Source organism: Alligator mississippiensis, chromosome 4 (assembly GCF_030867095.1).
Source record: "Alligator mississippiensis isolate rAllMis1 chromosome 4, rAllMis1, whole genome shotgun sequence".
Lineage (NCBI taxonomy): Eukaryota > Metazoa > Chordata > Crocodylia > Alligatoridae > Alligator > Alligator mississippiensis.
This window is the reverse complement of record NC_081827.1, coordinates 146,237,612-146,258,422: the sequence shown is the minus strand read 5'-3', so window position 1 is coordinate 146,258,422 and position 20,811 is coordinate 146,237,612.

Genomic DNA, 20,811 nt, shown 5'->3' with positions numbered 1-20,811 from the left:
TCACAAGCAGTCAGGAGCAGATAAATATTACTTTTCTAATTTTTTTAGGGCCCTTCAGGCCAGAAAGAGGCCTGCAGGCTGTATTTTGCCCACCCAGGTCTTGAACACATGACATGCATGAGTGGGAGAAACACAAGGAGCATTGCTGTGGGGGAGATCTAACAGCTGGAACTAGCATACAACTGACTTTATCTGTTTCATGGGCACATAGGGTAAGTGTCATACACATGCAGGGTGACATGTTTTCCTTCGTAGGCTTTGTTTGCCCCATGTTTCTCGAGTTTTCAGGAATCTGAACAATAGACAAGCCCCCATCTTTGTGACAATACTATGAGTAGAGACAAGCTATTTGACTAGGCATGTCCAGAACCAGCGAGATCATACAGCTTGAAATAAATGGACTCTGTGTACAATGTTTGTACACATAAAATAAAAAATTCCCATGTTTTGTCTGCCAGATAACAGTTCCAGGAGGTGATGTGGGTTTACTGAGATACACAGCTTCTTCCAGATCCATATTTAGCTGGCAGCTTTGTCCAGGAGGTGAAATAACATCACAGGCCATTCTCTTGGCATGCATGAACTGTAACAGTGCAAGTAACATTGGAATGGCTCCAATGATTCAACCCAGCTGAGGATGATGTCTCATCCAATCTGACTTGAACTGCAGTCTCTTAGCCGGCTGCCAGCCTCAGTGCCTGTCTTCTCTCCTAAAGGCTTGGGAAACAGATTGCACTCCTTGGTGTCTAATATACTGCAAACTAGATGCACCATCCCTGACAACTTCTCATATTGTGAGTCCATAAAAGGGAAACAGAATAAAAAGAACAAAAAAAGAACAAAGAGAAACCTCTGGTTCTCCATTCTGCTTCCAGTCTTAATACTCAGTCCCTGATATGCACACCTGAAACTCCAGCTGGCACAGGATCCACTGCCCTCTTAGGCCACCCAAGCCCCTGAGATCTGCTATTGTTTAGCACTGATTGAATCCTCCCCATGGTGCCTGTAGATGGATCAAAAGTGCTTGTGTTATATTTCTTTTTTCCCAACAGGCACTAAGAGTGGTATGCATGCTTCTCTGGTTGAGAAAAAAAATATTAAATTTCCCCTTGTCCTGTATCAGTTCATGGAATACCAGACAGATTTTTTACCCTTCTGTCAGCAGGAGCCAGGGCTTACCCTTCCCTGTTCAGGAATGGGTGGCCTGATGGGGCTGTCAGTGGTGTGGGAGCCCCAAGGAAATGTCAAGCCAGTTATCACCCCAGTGAAAGGTGGATTGGGGCATCTTAATAACCCCAGCTCCCATAATTGGGTGGGTTACCCCCTTGTAGGGTCCAGAAAGTGGGCTCTGGAGAGAGAGAGTGGGGCTCTAGACTTGAAACCTGTCTTGAAATCCCTTGACTAGTCAATGCTGGGGCCAGGTCCAGAAGGGTTGAAGGGCCAGGGGCCTACCACGAGGGATGCCCAGAGCTGAGGGTCTGGGGTTCTGACTGGCCTGGAGGTGAGGCCAGGGCTAGTAGCCAAAGGTCCTGGGGGGGACCACACCCATAAGGGGGAACAGCTCAGGGAGCTAGGTAGCCTAGAATGAAGGCAGAGTAGGCCGCCTGAGTGGAGGGATCCAGGTGGGGCTCATACTGGAGGATTTTGGGGCCCAGAGTGGGGCCAGTGATGTTGACAACAGTGGATGCCATCTACAAGGCTTGGGCTGCAGTGCAGGGAGGAACAGAGCCGCAGCTAGTGTCCCCTGGCAACAGGCAAGAAATGGGCAGCCTCCCGCCTAATTAAGATTATTAATTATATAACAATGTGTGGCAGATGACAAGGTGGGCAGTTGACCCAGAAACAGGTGGGTGGGGCCATTGATAGATGGGCCCAAGAAGGCCTCCTGTTATACCTTGCCACTGCCCTGGACCATTGCTCTAATACTTTACCAAATAAGCCAAAAGCAAACCTTTAAATGCTGTTTTCTCACCACGAAAAAGGGTGACCTGCTTCAAGTCAACCAGGCCCTGTTGCTACCAGAGAAACTTCTCCTAGAACTCCCCTCCTGAGCCCCAGCTGCTATACAATTCTTTAACCTGATTGCTAGGATTATTTTTGCCCCCCGCAACCTCAGTGATACACCCAACATGGCCACCAGCCACCACCATTTCCTGACCAAACATGCTGGAAAGGGCCTTGCTTATCTTCATAAGATGGATGTAGTAACTGTCCATCACTCCACCTGGCATGCTCTAGTCACATTTTTTTTTAAATAGTTTTTCTACAGTATAAACTCTAAGAGACTGATATTCACCATTACGTTTTCTATCATGTTCTAAAAGGTATCTAGAACATTCATTAGTCTTTGGGGAATCATTCTAAATTGCAAATTCCACAAGTGTGTAGGAAAGGTAGTGTTTGGACAAACACTTGCATTTTACCCAATGTAATACCACTTAATTTGCAATTACCTCTTGGGGGTACATTGGAGCACGCTCTTTACAGGTAGGGAGGGAGGTGGGGCAGTGCTTTGGTTGGCCAGAGAGCTCTCAGTTGCCCTGGGCTCCAGAGCACAGTTGGGGTGGGCAGGGCTGGGTAAAGGGGAAGGCAGGGAAGAGCTGCAAGCAGACCTGGACAGGTTAGACAAGTGGGCAGAAAACAACAGAATGCAGTTCAACAAGGAGAAATGCAAAGTGCTGCACCTAGGGAGGAAAAATGTCCAGCACACCCACAGCCTAGGGAATGACCTGCTGGGTGGCACGGAAGTGGAAAGGGATCTTGGAGTCCTAGTGGACTCTAAGATGAACATGAGTCGGCAGTGTGACAAAGCCATCAGAAAAGCCAATGGCACTTTATCGTGCATCAGCAGATGCATGACGAATAGGTCCAAGGAGGTGATACTTCCCCTCTATCGGGTGCTGGTCAGACCGCAGTTGGAGTACTGCGTGCAATTCTGGGCGCCACAATTCAAGAGGGATGCGGATAACCTGGAGAGGGTCCAGAGAAGGGCCACTCGTATGGTTAAGGGCTTGCAGACCAAGCCCTACGAGGAGAGCCTAGAGAACCTGGACCTTTTCAGCCTCCGCAAGAGAAGGTTGAGAGGCGACCTTGTGGCTGCCTATAAGTTCATCACGGGGGCACAGAAGGGAATTGGTGAGTATTTATTCACCACAGTTCATAGATTCATAGATGTTAGGGTCGGAAGGGACCTCAATAGATCATCGAGTCCGACCCCCTGCATAAGCAGGAAAGAGTGCTGGGTCTAGATGACCCCAGCTAGATACTCATCTAACCTCCTCTTGAAGACCCCCAGGGTAGGGGAGAGCACCACCTCCCTTGGGAGCCCGTTCCAGATCTTGGCCACTCGAACTGTGAAGAAGTTCTTCCTAATGTCCAATCTAAATCTGCTCTCTGCTAGCTTGTGCCAATAGTTTCTTGTAACCCCCGGGGGCGCCTTGGTGAATAAATCCTCACCAATTCCCTTCTGTGCCTCCGTGATGAACTTATAGGCAGCCACAAGGTCGCCTCTCAACCTTCTCTTGCGGAGGCTGAAAAGGTCCAGTTTCTCTAGTCTCTCCTCGTAGGGCTTGGTCTGCAGGCCCTTGACCATACGAGTTGCCCTTCTCTGGACCCTCTCCAGGTTATCCGCATCCTTTTTGAAGTGTGGTGCCCAGAATTGCACGCAGTACTCCAACTGCGGTCTGACCAGCGCCCTATAGAGGGGAAGTATCACCTCCTTGGACCTATTCGTCATGCATCTGCTGATGCACGATAAAGTGCCATTGGCTTTTTTGATGGCTTCATCACACTGCCAACTCATGTTCATCTTGGAGTCCACTAGGACTCCAAGATCCCTTTCTACTTCCGTGCCACCCAGCAGGTCATTTCCTAGGCTGTAGGTGTGCTGGACATTTTTCCTCCCTAGGTGCAGCACTTTGCATTTCTCCTTGTTGAACTGCATCCTGTTGTTTTCTGCCCACTTGTCCAACCTATCCAGGTCTGCCTGCAGCTGTTCCCTGCCCTCCAGCGTGTCCACTTCTCCCCATAGCTTTGTGTCACCTGCAAACTTGGACAGAGTACATTTGACTCCCTCATCCAAGTCGCTGATGAAGACATTAAAGAGTATCGGTCCAAGGACCGAGCCCTGCGGGACCCCACTGCCCACACCCTTCCAGGTCGAGACCGACCCATCCACCACGACTCTTTGGGTGCGACCCTCTAGCCAATTCGCCACCCACCGGACTGTGCAGTCATCCAAGTCACAGCCTCTTAACTTGTTCACCAGTATGGGGTGGGATACCGTATCGAAGGCCTTCCTGAAGTCTAAGTATACGACATCCACCCCTCCTCCTGTGTCCAGGCGTTTCGTAGCCTGGTCATAGAAAGAGACTAGGTTGGTCAGGCACGATCTGCCTGCCACAAACCCATGCTGGTTTCCCCTCAGCATAATCTGCCCTGCCGGGCTCTCACAAATGTGAGCCTTGATAATTTTTTCAAAGACTTTACCAAGGATGGAGGTGAGACTGACTGGCCTATAGTTGCCTGGGTCCTCCTTCCTCCCCTTTTTGAAAATGGGGACCACATTAGCCCTTTTCCAGTCCTCCGGGACTTGGCCCGTGCGCCACGAGCGTTCGAATATTCCCGCCAGTGGCTCTGCAATGATGTCGGCCAGTGCCTTCAGCACCCTCGGATGGAGCCCATCCGGGCCTGCCGATTTAAAGGCATCCAGTTCTTCCAAATGACTCTGCACCACCTCAGGATCTAAGTATGGAAGTCTGGCGCCTTGCTGCTGCCTCTCTACAACCCCAGTGAGAGACTTGTCGTGCCCCTCACTTAGGAACACTGAGGCAAAGAACTCGTTGAGGAGTTCAGCCTTGTTCCCCCTGTCTGTCACCAATTGTTTCTGCCCATTTAGCAGTGGTCCTATTCCTCCCTGGGCCTTCCTTTTACTCCCAATATATCTAAAAAACAATTTCTTGTTGTCTTTTACTTGGGTTGCCATCCTCAGCTCCATGGTAGCTTTGGCCCGCCTAACTGCCTCCCTACAAGCACGAGCAGAGGAGGTATATTCATCTTTAGCGATCTCACCCTGTTTCCACTTTTTATGTGCTCCCCTTTTGGCCCTTAGGCTGCCCTGGATTTCTCTGGTTAGCCATGGAAGCCTTCTGGCCCCTTTCCCTTTTTTGCCTCGCTCGGGGATCGTCTTGCTTTGTGCCCGAAGGATCGTTTCCTTTAGGCACAGCCACCCTTCTTGGGCTCCCATCCCTTCAAAACTCCTACTCTGCAGTGCGTCCTTGACTAATCGCCTGAGTGCATTGAGATCAGCTTTCCTAAAGTCTAGCACTTTCACCCTACTAGTTACCTTACCCACTCAACGTCTTATGTTGAATTCTATTATAAGGTGATCACTGTCTCCCAAATGGCTACCGATCTGGAGGTCCCCTATCATGTCATCTCCTGTTGCCAATACCAGATCCAGTATGGCATTCCCCCTAGTGGGACCATGTACCTCCTGTGTCAGGTGGAGGTCCTGTATACAGGTTAGAAACCTGCGTGAGCGATGGGACCTTGCTGTCTGCGTCTCCCAGCAGATGTCTGGGTAGTTTAGGTCCCCCATGACTACCGCCTCTTTAGCTTTTATGGTCTCCGAGAGTTGCCTCAGGAGCCCCGCATCTATTTCTTCCCCTTGGTGTGGGGGTCTGTAGCAGACCCCTACCACCAAATCCCTTTCTCCTTGCCCCCCATGTAGCCTAACCCACAATCCTTCTACTTCCTCAACCTCGGATTCTGTCTTGATGAGGGTTGATGTATATTGCTCACTGACATAAAGTGCAACCCCCCCCCCCCTTTCTTTCCCGACCTGTCCTTTCTATACAATCTATAGCCCTCAATATGTACCGCCCAGTCATGGGATGAATCCCACCAGGTCTCTGTTAGCCCCACTAAGTCATAGGTGTTTAGTGCAAGCAGGAGTGCTAATTCATCCTGCTTGTTCCCCATGCTCCTAGCATTAGTATATAGGCACTTGAGCCCTGCGAATGGTGCCTTTGCTGCCCCCCCGCTCCGAGTCCCAAGGGGCCCATTGTTTCTTACCTCCTTGTTTCTTACCTGTGCTGTAGTGCTGGTCTCCCCATGGCTTTCAGGTTCCCAATGCTCTCTTTCTTCAGGCTGGGCTGTCCTTGTGGGTGCCACATGGTTTGGTGGTCCACAACTTCCCCTGCCCTCGTACTCCCCTCCCCACGACGAGCCTAGTTTAAAGCCCGCCGGAGGAGATCCGCCAACCTAGTAGAAAGCACACGCTTACCTTTGGGGGACAGGTGAAGCCCATCCCAGCTGAGCATGTCCCTCGTCGTGATGTGCGGGTCATTGTCCAGGAAGCCGAAGCCTGCCTCGAGACACCACTGCCGAAGCCGCCAGTTGGTCTCTCTGATGCAGTTCTCCTGCCGTCTTCCTCGTCCGGTCACTGGTAGGATGGAAGAGAATACCACCTGTGCACCGAACTCCTTCAGCACGCCACCCAGAGCACTGTAGTCCGCCATCAGGTGATCGGGGGTTCTCCTGGCCGCATCATTAGTACCCACATGGACTAGGAACATGGGGTAATAATCGGTGGGCTTGATCCTGGCCTGGATTACCTCCGTCACATCCCGAATCTTTGCTCCAGGGAGAAAGCATACCTCTCGTGCCGAGGGGTCCTGGCGACAGATGGGTCCTTCCGTATCTCTCAGGATGGAGTCACCTATGACGAGCACTCGTCGCCTCCTCCTCTGGGTCCTCGTGGAACTCTTGTTCTGTTTGGAGTGTGAAGAACGTGGTGTTTCTTCTTGCCCAAGGGTTTCCTCCTCCCCTTCCATCTCCTGCAGGGTCGCCAGGGCCTCGTACCTGTTCACCAGTCGGACTGGAGAAGCTGGTACCGGTTCGCTGCGAGCTGCTCCGGTCCTTGCTGTGACTGTCTGCCACTCTGCTGTGGAGGGCATTCCCCGGGCTGCTTCTTCCTTGGGTGCCTGGGCCTGCAGGGAAAGGAAATATCTGTCAATTTCATCCTCCGCCTCCCTGATCCCCCTCAGCCTGCTAACCTCCTCCTGGAGCTCCCTCACCTGTGCCTCCAGAGCCCTAAGATGGGCACCTGCCGGACAGGTGTGGGGGCCCCCAATCTCTGCCCCCCCTGGCCCTGCTGGGGATCCCCCAGAGGCCAGGAGGTAGGGGGACATCAGCTCCCGCATGGGCTCAGTCTGGGTGGAGGCCTCAGACCTGCCTCAGGTAGCCTTGCCCCCCTGGGCAGAGGCCCTAGCAGCACTCCTCGTAGACACCATTCTATAAGCTGCTGTTTGTAGACCTGCGCGGTGTCTATGCCCTACCCCTACAGGAGTCCCACTCCTGGCCCTCCTGGCCCGCCCTCTGGTGTGAACGCCTGCGCAAACGCCGGCGTGCTCTTACAGAGCGCGCCTGTTTGCGCGCTCTGTTCGCGCCACGCGGCTTGGGAGCGCGGCTCCCTACTGGCTCAGCTATATGGGACCCGGGGGGCTTCCCCTCCGGATCCGGCTCAGCTGCGCCGGGTCCCTCCGCCCCACTTACCTTCGGGGGATCAGCTGCTGCTGCCCCCGCTGCCGATTCCTCTGTTGTTGCTGCTGCCACTGCCGCCTCCGGTCGGTCAGTTGGTAAAAGGGCACACGTGCGTGTGGGACACACGTGTGCTGCCTCCTCTCCTTCCCGCTGCTGGTTCCCGAATGCTGGGAACTACATCACCCCGTGGCTTTAAAGCCCGCGGTTTGAATTACCCGCCCCGCTCCAACGGCCAATCAGGCACCCCGGTCTACCTGGAAGTGCCTGCCGGCAGCTCCGCCCCTACGCTCCCCCGCTGGGGGGATCCACTGCCACAGGAGCCTGCTCCCCCAAGGGTTAGCCCCGGGGGTGCCCCCTGGCCTGGGGGGACAGTCCCCTTCCTAGCCCTCCCTGTTTGCGCGCTCTGTTCGCGCCGCGCGGCTCGGGAGCGTGGCTCCCTACCGGCTCAGCTATATGGGACCTGGGGGGCTTCCCCTCCGGATCCGGCTCAGCTGCGCCGGGTCCCTCCGCCCCACTTACCTTCGGGGGATCAGCTGCTGCTGCCCCAGCTGCCGATTCCTCTGTTGTTGATGCTGCTGCCACCGCCTCCGGTCAGTCGGTTGGTAAAAGGGCACACGTGCATGCGGGACACACGTGTGCTGCCTCCTCTCCTTCCCGCTGCTGGTTCCTGAGTGCCCGAGTTCGAGTGGCCAAGGTCTGGAACGGGCTCCCAAGGGAGGTGGTGCTCTCCCCTACCCTGGGGGTCTTCAAGAGGAGGTTAGATAATCATCTAGTTGGGGTCATCTAGACCCAGCACTCTTTCCTGCCTTTGCAGGGGGTCGGACTCGATGATCTATTGAGGTCCCTTCCAACCCTAACATCTATGAATCTATGAATCTATGAAAGAAGCAGAGCTTGGTCCCCAGCCATACAGTTGCTCCAGGCATGGAGCAGATTCCCATCAGCCCTGTCTTGAGTGGTGCTGAGTTGGGATGCATCAATGGCCCCAGCACTCTCAGGGGCCAATCTTGGGTGGGGGGGGGCACATGCCCCCGTCCCCCTCTACCAGTCACCTGTGGGATTACCTCTGATCTATTTTATACTACAGTGTAGCCAAACTAGGCTACACCTTAGTGCAAACACCCCATGTGTCCCCACTTCCTCGGATCATTCCTATTGCCTACCCTCACCCCACAGCCCACCCAACACCCCAAATCATTCACTGCCCCCCCCCCATCCCTTATGTGTGGCTACCCATGCTGTCTGTCCCAGGAAAGCAGGCAGGGAAGGGTTCACCTACATATCAGAGACTGCTGTTCCTGTGCTTTTTCTCTCTGGGCCTGAAGAGAAACAGCTGGGAAAAGGCAAGGGATTAACCCACTCCTGCCTTTCCCCTGGGACAGGCAGCCACAAACAAATAATGCCCTAGGGTAGGCAGGGAGAGGCAGGAGGGAGGGAGAAACCCTGAGGGACAAGGGGGAACTGGGAGAGCCCCAGAGAGCAGGGTGGGAAGCCCACAATGGTGGGGCGGGGAAGGAATTCACTGAGTCTGTGATCTACCAAGACACCCAAGTCCTTTTTCATAGAGCTGCCATTCATTCTGGTGTCCCCCATTTGTATCTTTGTTTTGAATTCAAGAGAATTATTTACTCCCCTCTATTCAGCACTGGTGAGGCCACATCCGGAGTACTGTGTTCAGTTTTGGGCTCCCCACTACAAAAAGGATGTGGACAAATTGGAGAGAGTCTAGCGGAGAGTGACAAAAATGGTGAGTTGGGTGGGGGACATGACTTATGAGGAAAGACTGGGGGAATTGGGTTCATTTAGTTTAGAGAAGAGGAGACTGGGAGGAGACTTAATAGCAACCTTCAACAGCCTGAATGGGGGTTCAAAAGAGGATGGAGTTAGGCTATTCTCAATTATAGCAGATGACAGAACAAGGAGTAACAGTCTCAAGTTACAGCAAGGGAAGTTTAGGTTAGATATTAGGAAGAATTTTCTCATTAGGAGGGTAGTAAAGCACTGGAACAGGTTACCCAGACAGGTGGTGGAAGCTTCATCCTTGGGGCATTTTCAAAGCCTGTAGATGTGGACAAATTGGAGAGAGTCCAATGGAGCACAATGAAAATGGTGAGGGGAGTGGTGCACATGATTTCTGAGGAGAGGCTGAGGGAACTGGGATTATTTAGTCTAGAGAAGAGAAGACAGAGAGAGGATTTAATAGAAGCCTTCCAAGAGGATGGAGCTAGATTGTTCTCAATGGTGGCAGATGACAGGGCAAGGAGCAATGGTCTCAAGTTGCAACAAGGGAAGTTTAAGTTAGATATCTTTCTCACAAGAAGGGTAGTAAAGCACTAAAATAGATTACCTAGAGAGTCTGTGGACTTTCCATCTTTAGAGGTTTTTAAGATCTGGCTAAGCAAAACTTTAACTGGAATGATCTAGTTGGGGATAGTCCAGCTTTGAGCAGGGGGTTGGATCAGATGACCTCCTGAGGTCCCTTTCAACCCTAATCTTCTAAGATTCTCCGATTCTATTAGTGAATTGCCCATCAACAATGACAGATGAATTTTGAATAATGAAAACAAAAAAAGGCTGCTAGCCTCGCCCTTGCCCCCTTGCTCCATCCATGTTCTACCACCTCTGAGAATCAGGGCAGGGGATGAGGGGGGCAAGGCCTAATCCACCTGCTCCGTCCCCTCCATCCCTGCCGTCATGACAGCATTCTGCCATACTGCCACCACCTCCCGCCTGTAATGCTCTTGGAGCACTCTGATTGGTTGTTTCAATAGCCAATCAGAATAATCCAACAGTGTTACAGACAGACAGACAGACAGACTAAGCCCTTTATTATATTAGTATAATCTCACATTTCTGGCATCATAACTCACCAGTAATGAGCAGCCAAGAGCTGGTCTACAGAAATCTGAAATGCCACACTACCTCTGAATAGCAAGAGAAACAAAGATCTAGGAACAACAATACTGTCTGTTACTAAATGGGTGACTTTGTACTTTTTGTTTTACTGATCAGACTAACCTCATTTTCTGGAAACTGGATACTTGGAATTGTCAAGTGAAATCATTCCTCTCTCCTTTGTGCCATGCTGTGTGGGGCTGACAGTACTTTGGACCAAAGCAGCTGGGCATTGAGGAGGGCTCACAGCTCTGGCAGTCAGGACAAGTACCCATTTGCTTCAGGAACATCGCTGTGCACAGTGATAAATGTGACAGTACTGGAGAGCCACCAGGCTGCAAGTAATTCTTACATCTCTGCTTCTGCTGGACAAAAGCCATCTCCATCCAGCTTTGTGGATTATAACATTGCTCACCCAGAATTCCATGGGTCTCTTTGTTTGGTATTCATAGGTTGTGATTTTATATAGGATAATAAATACTCTATCTGTGCTCTAGGAAGTGGGTCACAGTTCAGTGCTTGGCAAAAGAATTCCACTGCCAGACTGGCTCAAAGCAAGGGTTCACCAATTAGCAGTCAGGTCCAGCTGTATCAGAGGCAGGGGGGACACGTGCATCCCTGTGTACCCCCTACCAGTTTGCAAGCTGTGGGATCTCTCTTCCTCTCCATTTCCACTCCCCATCCATCTCCAGATCTTAAATTTGTACTCTTCAACTCATTTTCCCACCTCATGCTTACTTGACACCACTGCCATTGTTTTGAGCTTCAGGTCTCCCTCCTCCACTACTTACAACCCCAATACTTTGTCAATCCCTTTCTCTGTCTTTTAGGCACTGAACAGGCTTTCAATGCTGATGGGAACCTACCACAGGGATTTTTCTTTTTAAATAAAAATATATTTTGTGTTCAAATATCAAATTCACCAAATCAGTTCCAAATCATACTGATCAAGCAGAACTCGATCGTTCCAAATTGAGCAGGCAGAACTCAATCATTCTCAAACCATGTATGGTGCTACAACTGGTGAGCGTCATCCACCCCAGACCCTGGGACTTCAGATACTCCCAAATCCATTGGCAGGCATCCTATATGCAGGCCCGAGCTCAGAGGCCTTGGGATTTGGATGCCCCCTGCACTTGATCTGCGCCAAAACTGTAGTGAAGTCCATTTGAATAAGATACATGGTAGTGCTCATTGAGCACAGTCCCCCTCAGCACCAATTCTTTTTCCAAGTCATGGCCAGCTACAGCACTGTATACATTTTGATTTCCTTTTGCTCCTACAGCTGAGCTGCACTTTTCTTTACCATTTCTAATGCTTCCTGTTTCTTCATCAGCTTTAAATGTCTGGCAAACATCATCAAATTAAGCCGCGAACAATTTACCCAGAATCTCTCTGTCACCCCTTCTCTCTGCCTGTCACATATGATTAGTGTGGCCCTTCCCTCCAATTTGTTTCTCTTGGGATTTGGGTACCTGTGGTGCAACATTAAGACATTAAAGATTGAAACAAGTATGCGTGGCCATTTCAAGAAAAGAGCAACAGCTTACTCCTGTGTAGTGTCATGGGGCATGTTCCAATAAATAAGTTGTTTAATTTGGGTTGGAGGTTTGTGATAGACTGACTGGGTCATAAAGCATGCTTGAGGGTTTGTGCAAAGTGTTCTGCTAGGTACATTTGTGGCAGGATGATAAGGAACAGAATTCCATTGGAAACTAGGAACTTCTGAGACTCCTCCAAATGGAGTTGAGGTCCATTAATATTTACCAACTGCATTGGAAGTCTAAAGTGACTCAATAAGGTAGAAAGATGCTCAGTAATCTGGGTAACTGTAGAAAAGGATATTTTGAAAATCTCTGCCCACTTAAGAGTATGCATTGGCTACTACTAAAAACATGTGGGCTTTCAGTGAACCTATGTAACACAAATGAATACATGGTATGGAATCTGAGGCCATGACCAAATGATGCATAGAAGCAGGGCCAGGACCTTGCTGAATTTCCTGACCTGAAATATAGCACTTTGTTGTCCTCTCAATGCCCTGGTCAATGCTTGGCCACCAAACATAACTCCAGGCTAAGGCTTTCATCCTCACAATCAGTGGCGACACATAGGGGGTGCACAGGGATTCACGTGCACCCCCTGAGAGCACCGGTGCACCCCCTGTCAGGCCCTGCTCCCTGTTTAGCCAGTGGGCAGAGCGGCAGGTGGGAGCACCAGTGTCCCCCCTGTGAGTGCTGGCTGGGGAGTGGGGCCACCAACAAAAGTGGTCAAATGCCCTTCGCCCCGCCCCCCGATCAGTGGGATCGGCCACTGGGGAACCCACCCCCCAGTCGCTGACTGGTGTCAGGGCAGGTTACATGCCCCCTATGACTCAAGAGGCACCAGACACCCATGCTCACAATACCAAAATATCCTTCATGAAGAGCTGACAAAACAAATGTTTGGAGTGATTTTGGTTTGATCACTCACATCTTCCACAAGAAGCATTGTGATCAATAATAGGGACCATAAAAGGTGTCAGCTGGAGAGTTTTGTAGTTCAATATCGCACCTCACAGTACTATGCCTTTCACAAGAGATTGCTGTCTTTAGTTTCCTTCCACCCCCAGCAACAGATGTATGTGACCAAAGGTACTGTAGCCAAATGCACTCGTAGAGCAGAATAATGCTGTTATGTACCTGTCCTCTCTAATTCAATAGATGAAGGACTTGCACTGAGAGAGCAAATATTTACTATCAGAGTAGGAGGTGAAAGGTTTAAACAATGCTACCTTGCTGCTCTATTAGATAGAGGTAAAGAAACCTTGGGTCTTCACGTAGACCACTAACTTGCCTTCCTTAGATTACATGAAGGACTCAGCAGAGTGACTAGTGATAGATCAACTGTTGAGCTGTGAGTCCATGCTCACTTATGACAAATTAATACTTTTGCAACATCTGTGACTTCTACTGCCTTGGTTTTGATGCACTGTGGGATGAGAGCTAATCAAATCCATGGTATGGACTATATAAAAGTATTTAGAACCAGATTCAATTCCACCTATTAGGTATCTAAGTGGGTTTGTGCAGCTGTGTAATAAGTGATGGGTAGGGGTGTGCGAAGCGGGCCCTATTCAGTTTGGATTTGGATTCAGCCTGAATCAGGGACAGTGATTTGATTAATTGAGTTGGATCACTGTCCCTAATTCAATTCAGCCAAATCCGAATCTGAAGATTCAATGCTGATTCGGACATAGAGACAGCTTTAAAAGTTTTTGCTACATACCTTGAGGTAGCAGGTGCGGCTTGTGATCGCTGCGATGTTGGGGTGCATGGAGCATCCCATAGGAGTGCAGGGGGCCTTTCCACATGCTCAGTGGCCAACTTCCGGTCCACTTTCGCGTCTGCCGGGGAGCATGTTGGGTCCCCCCCCCATGCCACCCTAGCTCAGCAATTGGCCACAGAGGGACCCCAGGTGCCCCCGTCCAGATCCAGGAGGCACCAGTCACCGAGCCAGTGGGGCACAGGGGGGCACCCCCAGCACGCTCCTCGGTGGTCCCTGAAGTGGAACAGAAGCATTTCTGGTCCACTTCTGGGTCTGCTGCCGAGCACGCTAGGGAGCCCCTGTGCCTGACCATCACAGCATTCATGAACTGCCTGCTACCTAGAGGTATGTAGAAAAAATGTTTAAAGCTGTGTCTACGTCTGAATCTCCGAATCTTTCCAAATCTCTCCGAATCGATTCGGAGGGTTCTGATTTGATTCAGAGAAATTAAAGGGACCTCTGATTTGATTCAGATTTGGAGATTTGGCCACCAAATCAGGCTGAATCTCCGCCAAATCGAATCAAGGGCTGAAGCTTCACACAGCCCTGGAGATGGATGACTGGGGCACTAGAATAGTTTTCCAAATCTTTGCAATGTAAGGCATGGAACTGCATACCAAAGCTGAGATGTACAGACTGAAATGTTTGGGGAATGATGCACCTGAGATGAAAGACCAGGTAGAGGTATCAGCTAGGAATGAGGGGCTCTGGCACAGCTGAGGAAAGGGAGACTCAGGAATGCAAGGACACAGGAAGGATATTGTGTGTCATTGCTGAGTCGCACTGACAGGTTCATGCAAAGAGTTTACCCAGCACCATGTTTCATGCCCAGAGCTCTGTGCAATAAAGGGATTCCATTTGGATTGCAAGAATTTGGATGTTTCTTAGAAGACCATGTGCTTAGAGCTGCTGCTTGTAGTTATATGTGTGGTGTGCCCATCAGACTCTCTCTGGAATACTTCAACACCAACATTTCCTTTTCAACATGATGGTCACTATCCAGAATGGTAAAATATAGGCCACCATATACAAGAAACCCACAGACCAAAAGACATATCTGCACAGAACCAGCAGTCACCCTAAAAATACCAAGAAAGCTGTAATATACAGCCAAACCCTCCAATACCACCAAATTTTCACTGAGAACACTCACGATTGTCACCTGAAATCTCAAAAGGGCCTTCACTCAACAAGGACACTCCTCCAGAGAGATTGATCACGCTTTTGAAAGAGTCACCCAGACACCACATGAAAAGTTGCTGCAGGATGAAGACCCCCCACCCAATGAATCACACACCACTGCTTATGACATATCACCCCTTCCTGGAACCTATATGGAAAAATCCTCAAACAATTGCAGCTCAAACTAGAAGGAGACCCAATTCTTAAAGGGATCTTCCCAGAACCACCCATCCTAGCCTTTAAACAAGCACCAAACATCACCAACTTCATCACCGGAAGCAAACTTCCTATGGCCCAAAACGCACCAAATGGATCCAGATCATGCCATGACAAGAAGTGTAAAGCCTGCCAACATATCTCCATCGCCCCCAAACAGCACCATCAACATTCCTGGATCTTACACCTGCACCTCCAGGAATGCAATAAATTCTATCCAGTGCACCAAATGCCCTGATGGAAAATATGTAGGAGAAACTAAACATCAACTATGTACCAGAATGAACACACACCCCAAATCCAAAGACAAGAATACCCAATTACCTGTGGAGGCACATTTCTCACAAGAAAATCACTCTCTCAGTTCTAATCCTCAAAAGGAATTTACAAAAGACCTTTCACAGACAAGCCTATGAACTTCACTTCACCCATCTACTGGATAGAAAAAATCATGGACTAAACACACATGTTGGATTTGTGACACATTATAATCTGCCTGACATATGACTCCCCTCCTAAACTCTCCGCTTTTTACCAGTTATATTAATTCCCCTTCCCTGCCTGCACCTCACCCATCCATTGACTATAAATACATTCATTCCCCTTCCCACCACCCCCACCTGCCTCTCACCTATTGACTACCTTAATTTACAACTTTAACTGACTGACTTTCTTGCATACATAATGACCCCTGGCTGTTTTACTATTCCATCCAGGAAGAGCACAGACCAATTGCAGATGATTCCCCTGCCTGACAAAGTGTATCTCTACCCAGAAGTGCACAAAAAATAATTTTTCCTACTATTTGAGTTGATCTAATAAAAGATATTGGATTCACCCAAAGAACCTTGGCAGAGGTATTGCAGAATTCTCTAAGCACTTGGAGTTTCCTGTTGTCACTCTACAAATCATCTCCTCTATAATCTGTGTTTAACCTGAAGATTACTACACCTTTTCAATATCACCGACTCTGGAAAAGCAGTTATTGTTACTGCCTCATCTTTGTTACTAAAGAATTCATGAGTTAATTTGTAGGGCTGTGCAAAGCTTCAGGTGGTGATTCAATTTGGAGGAGATTCGGCCCAATTCGGTGGCTGAATCTCCGAATCTGAAACGAATCAGGGGACCAATTAAAAGATTCTAATTGATTTGAAGCTGCCTGATTCGGACCTTTTAATTCATCCCAAATTAAAAGGTGTTTCCAAATCAGGGGCAGGGGAGAGGGGGCTGGAGGTGGGGAGGGGACCATGGGGGGGACCCCTGCCAGGCCCCATCCCCTGCCTGCTCTCCCAGCCCCCCCAACCCCCACCCGCTCCCCCAGCCCCCACCATGGCTGGCCCACATGGCCTAGCTCCAGCCCTTTTAGAACTCCCCCCCGCAAAAAAACCCTGGGACTCACCACTCCTGCAGTGGCCTCAAGGCTTCGGGAGGCTCGTGGAAGAGCCCCCCCATGCAGCACGGGGCAGTGGGGGGCAGCAGGTATCACCCCCCACCTAGCAGGAATGGTGAGTTTGGGGTTTATCCTGTTTGTTTTTTTTCTTAAAGGGCTAGAGCTGGGGTGGGCAGGACAACCATGGGGGGCTGGGGCAGCAGGGGAGGGGGGCTGGGGGGGCTCAGCGTGGGGCAGTGGGGATCACCGCCCTGCCTGGCAGCACCTGGTGAACTGGGGCTTTTTTTTTGCTGAGCTGGGAGAGCGGATGGGGGATGGACCTGGCTGATTCAGCAGCAGCTGAATCTCCAAATCAGATTTGGCCAAATCGATTCGGGACAGTGATTGAAATCACCAAATCAAATCACTGTCCCCTGGATTGGCTGAATCCAAATCCAAAACAAATATTAGCTGCTTCACACAGGCCTATTAATTTGGTAGTAATATCCCTGTGGCATCTTCACACTTGTTTCATCACTACTAACACTTCATGGCTTTGCCTTCCCTTGATTTACAGAGAAGTAGACAGTTGAACAAAAACTGAAGCAGAGACATAGATGTGATCAGAATAGGAGGAAGTAAGACTCAGGACCTTTTCTGTCATAGGATTCCATTAAAAATAGGTCCCTCTGGTGGGGACTATGAAGCTGTACACCAGGGGTAGGCAAAATTTTTTGGCCCGAGTGCCCAAAAAAACCACAATGTCTACCTTGTAAGGTGCTAGAGTGTTGGAACACCACAAAAACAAAACGGGGGCAGAGGGGGTACTTGGCAGGATGCACTGCATATTTAATACTATTAATAATCATTAATGTTGCTTTTTTATTTATTTACTTATTTATTTACGGTATATAGGGAGCTGGTGTCAGGCAGGGAGCAGGGGCTGCCCCAGGGCTCTGCTACTTGGGTCGCAGTGGGGGGGCCCAGCTGCATCGGAGGTGGGGCTCAGCTGGCCTGCGCAGCTCCACAGGGATGGGGCGCAGCTACCCTGACCACAAAGGGACACTGCCTGGCTAGGGCAGGACGTTGGGCTCAGGGGGCTCCTCCTTGGTCTCTGTGTGTGCCGGGTACATTGTGAGTGGGAACTGCAGCCACACGCTGTTCCCTGGGCTCTGGGAACAGCCGCTGCAGCCAGTGCTCAGGGCTGAGCCAGTTGGGAGCCTGCAGTGCAGCGGCTCTGTGCAGTGCCTGCCCCAGCCCTGGCCCCTTGAGGGGAGCTGTGGGTGGGCAAGGCCGGGACCCGGGCAGGCTGAGGCAGCCGTGGTGGCTGTTCCCAGGCTCCAGGGGGCTCCTGTGGCCAGGCCCCTGCGACAGGGATGGCTCTGCCCTGCCTGCACTGTGCCCAGCGCCAGAGGAGGCCCCCAGCTACTGGGGCTATGGGATCAGGGACCCGGGTCCACAGCCCCTCCGCCCCCCCCCAGCAGTGCCCAAGTCCTGGCTGTCACCCAGAGGAGGTGGCAGCTGCTGCAGCTGGAGTGGAGTGCGAAGCCCAGCTACCACTCTCCCATGGGCGACATGGCTGCAGTGAAGCCTGTGAGAATGGGGACAGATGTAGGATGCCCACTGCAGACTCGGAGCTCCCTACCTTCTGCCCTACCCCCCAAGGGCCCCCACCACCCAGTGGCCGAGATCTGGTGTGCGAGGGTAGAGAAGGGTGAGAAGGCTCAATACCACCACCAGGAGCCCCATGCCATCATGGTAAGGTACCCTCTGCCCACCCAGCAGCAGCAGGGGGTACAACTCTACGCCACCACACCTACTGATGCTGGGGGGGGGAGGGGGAGGGCAAGGGGCACTCACCATGGTAGCATTGGGCTCCTGGAAGTGGCATTGAGCCACCCCACCTTACACCAGGCTTCCTCACCCTGATCTGCCCTACCAGGCCCGGTTCTGCTCACTGGGACACGGAGGACCTAGGGGGAGGGCAGCAGGATGGGGAACCCACAGTGGACAGCCCACATCTGCCACTGCCCCATGCACAGAACTGGGAGGCATGCATTCTCCATGCACCCTGAAAGTGCACTCAGTGGCAAGGAGCCAGCCTCCCGCCCCCATCACCCCCAGAAGAGATGCCTGTAGCTCTGTCCAACTTCCTGCCTGCATCCTGTGGCCAGACATTCCGACATCAGATCTCACACCCCAGGCCTCATGCATCACCCCAGCTAGGCAGAACCCCCAGCCCAGCCCAACTCCCTCCCTCCCTCTCTCCCTCACTATGGGGGCAATTCCCCCCCGCCCCCTGAGACTTACCTGTGGGGAGTTGTGGGAGCTGCTCTCATGCTGCCTGTCTGCCATGTGCATGTGTATGCATGCACATGCACGTGGAACCCCCTGCCTGATCGCCCTTCTCCTGCTTCCCCCAGTCCCCAGCCTGCAAAGGGAAACCATGTGGGGCTCAGAGGAAATACTTCAAGGACATCCTCAAGGTGAACATTAAGAAGTGTTGCATTGACACCACAAATTGGGAAAAACTAGCCCAGGACAGGGCTACATGGTGACACCTTATGAGAAAAGGTACATCTTACTTTGAGGGAAACCATCTCTCTCTGTAGGCAGAAAAATGATGGAAACAGAAGGAAAGGAAACAAGATTGAGAAATTCATGGTCTGACCCTCCCTTTAATCACCACATGTGGCATCTGCCAGAGAGTCACCTTCTCTAGGATTGGCTTTTTCCATCAACAGACCCATCTACAACCCATTACTTGACCCACGGGAGTGATCATCCTTGACTGTGAGTGATCACCAACAGTGATAAAGAAAATAGGATTGAGCCCTATGCTATTACAACAAGATGTGCTAAATTGCTACAGTATAAATCCAACCCCTGAAGAGGAAAAAATGAGAGCAGCAGTCTGTATTAAAGGATGTTTTTCACTGCTTTGTGGTTTGCTGGGACACAATTCTCATGGTATCCATGTTCCATCCCATGCTGACATGTCAGGCTTTACTGAAGGAACTGACTTCTCACAGATGTAGCATCTTGTAAAAGAACAGTCATCTGAGGAAAATCCTCCATGTATCACAACTGCACAGTCCCCACCATAGCTTCCATGTTTAAATGGGATCCTATAATAGAAATAATCATAATGTTACTTCCAGCCATTCTGGCCATATCTCCATCACTGCCTTTTTGCTACTCTCTCTCTTTCTCTGCAAACCAAACACTGTAGGGGAAGGCAATGCCAAATACTGTTAGAGCTAATGGAACAACTGTCAATAACTTGAGTGGATATAACTAAAAAATCCTTGAGTATATTTGCCATAAGTGCTCATGAGGGAGTAAAAGCAGAAATAAATAATCAATGCAGGAAAGATTACACCCCTCACCATGATAGTAGTGCGCTTTTTCCTCTATACAATTCAGTGCCATCACTTTGATCATTTGGTTCATACTGGATCTCTGACTTCCATTATTGCAAATGTTTCTGAGCTAAGGACCTTGGGAGCCTGACTGTCTTTCAGGTTCATGTTTACTCACCCCAGGAAAGCCTTACAATAATTCTTATAGGAACAAGTGCTTTCCAGATATTTCAGGAACTTACTGGTCATTGGTGAAAGTTGAGCCATTCTCCCAAACCCAGGTTCCATTGGCCTTGTCACGTAGCAATCCTATCCAGTGAGAACTTGCCAATGGATCTATCAAATCCTAAATAAGAACAAAATCAGTTCATATTGTTACCTGCCTCCTGTCCCAGCCCACTTCCATGGTATTTAGATATCGGGTGTGGTGATTAGGTGAACAAGTCCTGTGAGGCTGAGGAACCCTCACACTTGAGCCATTCTATTCTCCAGACTAAGCATAATTTTCATCTTCTCCAAACACATTAGATTCTCTAGAAAATGTGAAACTAAACTCTGCTAACTGGGCTCTATTCACTCTCACTGGTTGCACAACACCTGCCCAGACACATTTCTGAGGTACAGGAACTACACAGTACAATGTTGAGGTTCAGTGTGCACATGCTGTGCCCTAGTTATGGAAAGAATGGGTGACATGGAGTGGTGCCCTAAGAGATGTGTATGGTTTTAGTTTATAGGTCAGTAATAGTTCTAACAGGGATGATGGCCAAGGGGCTGCAGGATATCCCTGCAGCTCTGAGGCAAGAGTTATAGCCTGGGTCTGAACTCAGTCTGAAGGCCACATCTAGTTAACTCATCTGTAAAAATCACTTGGGCTGGGGAGTCAAAGATCTATGTATGTGATACCAGCTACAACCTTTTCATGGGTGCTGTTGG